The 5,560-nt window shown below is 43.0% G+C and overlaps 1 pseudogene; it reads left to right on the top strand.

Annotated features, from left to right (window-relative positions):
- Nucleotides 1–2,909: 2,909 nt before the first annotated feature.
- On the top strand, nt 2,910–4,631 carry LOC102484399 (m7GpppX diphosphatase pseudogene; annotated as a pseudogene).
- The last annotated feature ends 929 nt before the right edge of the window (nt 4,632–5,560 follow it).

The following is a 5,560-nucleotide window of genomic DNA, read 5'->3' as shown; positions in this document are numbered from 1 at the left end:
AAGTAGAAATGGAATAGTATTGGTGATAACATGCTTGGTTAAGACACTATGCAGTTTATCCTAGATGGGAAACTACACTTCGTGTGTTGTGATGATGCTCAGGGAATGTGTGTTAGGTAATATAATTTAATTAAAAAAAAATAATAATAAATAAATAAATAAATAAATAAATAAAATAGCAAATAGAATTAAATAAATAATTCTTTTAAAAATAAATACATAAAATAAAAAAAGAAGATTAAAACACACACAAAAAAAACAAATATTATGTCTTTGGACATGCAATCTGTAAAGATGTAAATTTGTGAGTTCAGTAACTGAAAAGGAGTTAGGGTTTTTGTATGTTAATGAAGTTAAGGTACTATAAACTCTAATTAGAATGACAACCAAAGGACCAGGTGGTGGCACAGTGGTAACACAACTGTATTCACACCTTGGTAAGTTCCTCAGTTCACAACCCAAGACCCTCTCGAGCATGCCAGGCATGGGTTCCATGATCTATGGTGGCTGAGACTGGGGGTGGACTGCAGCATGAAGACCTTGTTGGGAGTGCCTGGCTCTCTTTCCCCCCAGTCTTCCTTATGGAATAAATAAGTAAGCTTAAAAAAATCCACTGAAAGAAATCAACAAAATAGGAAAGAAGACAGGAATAGAGGAAATAGGGGACAAAAAGGCTGTCAGGCATATAGAAAATAATTTCTCTCTCTTTTCTTTGCATGTGCATGTATTCATGCACAAGCTATCATTAAAAAAGAAGTACAGTAGAATACTGATAATCCACGTGTACCTGAAATTTATTGAAGAACATTCCAGCTTGAAAAAGAGAGACTAACCATCTATCTCCCTAGAACCCAACCCTCCAAAAACAGGTTATTTTTCTGTAGTAGAGAGAATAAGTAATGGGGCCAGCAGTTGGTGTAATGGCCACATCGCTGGACTCCCACGTAGTCGACTGTGGTTCGAGTCCTGGACCTGATGGCTTTAACTCACGCCAGGCGCTTGTGCGTGTGTGCCCCAAGATCCCGAGAGGAAAATGGAGGAGAAGGGATTGCGGACTGGCCATCCCCCTGGGGGGTGATTTCTTGCTTTCTATCTTTCTGTCTCTCTGGCGAGCGCACATGCCCTATAGCAAAAACCTCTCCCCAAAAAAAAGAAAAAAAAAAATGAAATCATCTAGATCTAGGGTCTATGGCATGGCTGGAAGTGTACTGGACTGCAGAGCTAGAAGCCACACACAGATTTCCATTCAAATCCCTGACCTAGACAGCCTAAAAACCCACTGGATACACACGGGTACACCGGAGACCCTGGTGAGCTGGAGGACTGCACGAATGGAATAGAGGTATGCCTAAGTTCTGTGGAAAGCGCTGCTTCTCTCTCTCATGAACACTATCATGAATTTCATTAGAAAAGAAGAGAAAAGAAAAAAGACATCATCTAGCAATTTCTTTTATTAATTAAAATTTAATAGAGTAATTTAGCATAAGGTCCAATATTCCAAAATAAGTTTTTTGGTCTCTATTCTTGTAACATTTCATTCAGTTAACTCTTTCAAAGATTCTACCTTAAACCACACAGGCATTTTCACTAAAGCTAATATTAATTTGCTAATTCATATTATTCAAGGTAGGGTGGAGGTGCCAATTGAATCCCAGACTTCAAGAAACATACTTGAAATGGAAGTACTCTCAAAAAATCCATACTGTACCCCACAACCATGTACAATTACTACTCTAATCATTGACTTCATAGATGAGAAAAAGCAATGCCCAAAGAAATTAAATGAGTCTCTTAAGATCAAAATACAGGCTGGGAACAAATGCAGGACAAGAAGCCAGCTTTCTTGTTTCCGATCTAGTCGCAGGCTGTTTCGGAGCTTCTACTGCAGAGGTCATCAACTCTCCCCTTGCCAGGCATCTGCTCAACAAACAGAGGACACACTGTGACCCAGACAGGCCATTTTTCAAAGGAGCTCATGAACCTCTGGTTGGGTCGGATCCAGATCTCTTCCCTGGTGTCTGTCAGACTGGCAAGGCAGATTACGGTTCCCCACCTGAGCTCCCATTTCCATACACTAAGCCAGGTCCACCCACTGAATTTAAAGGGAAAGCATGAGCAGGAAAAGTGCCAGCGAAACTAATCTTTAAAAATCTACCCATCTGTTCTTACAAAGCATTTTTGGAGATCACTGGACCACAGATAATTCCGTTTGGTACAATAAGTCTCCTGTCTCTCCTGTATTCAAATGAAGACTATCTTACTAACACACCAGAATACCCCTAACCACCCTCTGCCCACAAAAAAACCTGTAACTTCCATGCAAATCAAACCAGAAGTGTATAGTTGTTCTTATTCAGACTAAAATGTTTCATTTTCCCCAGTGAGCCCAGGTTTTTTTTTTTAAGTCTGTGAACATTCAAGCCAAGACTTATTTACATGGGAATAAAAAAACAAAAACCAAGCAATCACCAAGCAAATGTTATACTCCCAATTAATACACAATGTTGTCCACATCTAGGTACCGATGTGATGCCCAGCATACATATGTTTTCTTAAATTTAGAACTAGAAGAAAAAAGACCGAGAATATAAAGTGTGATTTTCCAGTTTCAGAAGTATGAGATACCTCATTTAGTGGATGTTCAGCTCAGACTGTAGGATATAGTCTTCCCTCTGAACAACTGCCTAAAAATACTGAAGAGAAAAAAAAGGATAATTTTCAACAGATTGGCTGGATCTCTAGACAGAGGAAAAGCCAAAGTTTGGCAGACTTTTTAATGGAACATTTTGGATATCTTAGCCATTTGTTTATTGGAGAGCCAAAAAGTTAATCTGGAATAAGTATAACTCATTATTGTTATTATTATTAAAAACCCTAACCTCTGGCTCTTGGGGTTGGCAGCAGGAAGCATGTCGGTTTCTGTAAAAATGCAAATGAAATTTATTAAATTAGATATTCCAAGACCAGGGTTCTGTGTTTGGTGTTCTCACGAATACTGTTTTTTTAAAGTACTCTGAAGTTATTAGGCTGCCACCTCTTTGCAGATCCTGGAGAGCCATCTGCTTGGCCCCCAGAAAAGCCTGTACACTGAAATCACAGAGAGGTAGACGATGAATGCAGCTGGAAGCTATTCTTTCCATGCATGCTTCCCTTTAACAACCAGACCCCAAAACTGTTCAAAGGCCGAGCCTGTTTTTATTTTCAACTCTATCTCCTATAGCACCTAGCCGAGGAGACACAGAGCATGCACTTCCTACATTTTTCAAATAAATAAAACAATAAATCAAGTCTCTTTCCACCTCTTTTTTTGTTATATTTTTATTATATCCTCACAAAATGAAACAAAACAAAACAAAAACAGAAAATATACAAATAAGTCCTCCCTTGGTAGCATGGTGGACATGGGCTCCTCAGCCCATCAAGAGAAAGCACGAATGGGTGGCAGAGGAGGAGGAAACTCCCAGCACAGAGGGGAGAGGCAGGCGTTGGCAATGGGACTGCTGTCCCCATATGCTTGCCGTTCTCCGGCTTTAGACTGCAGAAAGTGCTGAGGGAGTCTGCGCGGGACAAGATCATCTTCCTCCATGGGAAGGTGAATGAGGTCTCTGGAGACAGGGATGGCGAGGATGCCATTGTGATCCTGGAGAAGATGCCATTCCAGGCAGAGCAGGTGGCGCAGCTGCTGGCGGGCAGCCCTGAGCTGCAGTGGCAGTTCGGCAACGACGTCTACAGCACCTACTGCCTGTTCCCCCCAGGCAGCTGAGTGACATGAAGACGACCGTGGTGTGCCCCGCCACAGAGAAGCACCTGCAGAAGTACCTGCGCCAAGACCTCTGCCTGGCCCACGAGACTGGGGCTGACTACAGGAACAGTACCCTGCCTCACCTGCAGGCCCAGAGCCTGAGCGTCCAGTGGGTATATAACATCCTCGACAAAAAGGCTTAGGCCGACTGGATTGTTTTTGAGAACCCAGACCCTGGGTCTGATGGCTTTGTCCTCATCCCTGACCTGAAGTGGAACCAGCAGCAGCTCGATGACCTGTACCTGATCGCCATCTGCCATTGCCGGGGTATCAGATCGCTCCGAGACCTCACCCCAGAGCACCTGCCGCTGCTCAGGCGCATCCTCCCGAGGTCCACGATGCCATCCTGCGGCGTTACCAGGTGGGAGGAGAGCGCCTGCTGGCATACCTGCACTACCCAGCCCCCTACTACCACCTGCACGTGCACTTCACTGCCCTGGGCTTCGAGGCGCCTGGCTCGGGGGTGGAGCGGGCCCACCTACTGGGCCAACGTCATCGAGAACCTGGAGTGGGACCCCGAGCACTACCAGTGCCGCCGCGCGCTCACCCCTCACCCCTCACCCTCCGGGCTGATGACCCCCTGCCTATGCAGCTGCAGGAGGCCCTGTGGAGCTGACGCACTGGAGCTGGGGACTTGTATCTCCACGGGGATTTGAAATCGAGTTTTGTACTGGCGGATTCTCAGTGTGTGAATAAAGTACTGGGCTCACGTGAAAAAAAAGAAAGAAAATATACAAATAAGTATGTAATAAATAAAATCTCACCCTGCCCGGCCTAGTCCTTTTCTATACACATTTGAAAAAGGTTAAAATCAGGACCAGCCAGTGGAATGGTGGTTAAGGTGGCTGGATCCCACATGGCTGACTGTGTAGTTCCAGTACTAGACTTGGTGGCTTGAAAAACAGGGAGGGGGGGCATGTACATGCATGCCCAAAATCCCAAGAGGAGAATGGAGGAGAACAGATTGTAGTGTGGCCATTCTCCTTTGAGAGGTACTTTCTCACATTCTTTCTCTGTCTCCTTTTCTCCAGTGAGTATATATACCCTACAGCAAATTAAAAATAAATAAAAATTTTAAATTAAAAAAATAAAAAGTTAAATCACTGTGTGCATGCCTTGAAAAATGCATGCTGTACCCCACAAACATGTACAATTAAATGTAAATAAGAAATTAAAAATAAAATAGAAAAAAGGTTAAATTATACATGTATACAACTGTTTTAGAGGAATGGCAAACATAAGTGTGTGCTTAACAGTATTACTGTTCAACAACTTACTTTCAAAAAATATTTAGGTGGGACCAGCAGATGACATGGTAAGGTTCTGGACTCCCACATGGCTCACTGTGGTTTGAGTCTAGATCTGGTGGCTTGCTTTCTCACTTTCCCTCTCTATCTCTCTCTCTGGTGAGTCCACGTGTCCTAAAGCAAACTTAAAGGAAAAGAAGAAGAAGAAATAAAATAATTTTTTAAAATGTTTAGAAATTGAGGGCCAGAAGGTAGTGTGGAGTTAAGGGAGCTGGATCCTACACGGCTGACTTCATGGTTTGAGTCCCAGACCACACAGCTTGAAAATCACGCCAGGCACATGTACATGTGTACTCAAAATTCTGAGTAGAGAATGGAGGAGAAGGGATTGTGGCATGGCCATCTACACTAGGGGGATGATTTCTCACTTTCCTTCTCTCTCCATCTCTCTGGCAAGCACATATGCCGTATGGCAAAAATCTTTAAAAATAAAATAAAATTTAAAAAATAC

The sequence above is a fragment of the Tupaia chinensis genome, unplaced genomic scaffold, assembly GCF_000334495.1.
Source record: "Tupaia chinensis unplaced genomic scaffold, TupChi_1.0 Scaffold000661_1, whole genome shotgun sequence".
NCBI lineage: Eukaryota > Metazoa > Chordata > Mammalia > Scandentia > Tupaiidae > Tupaia > Tupaia belangeri.
The sequence above is the reverse complement of the archived record's forward strand: the minus strand, read 5'-3'. Positions and strand labels throughout refer to the sequence as shown.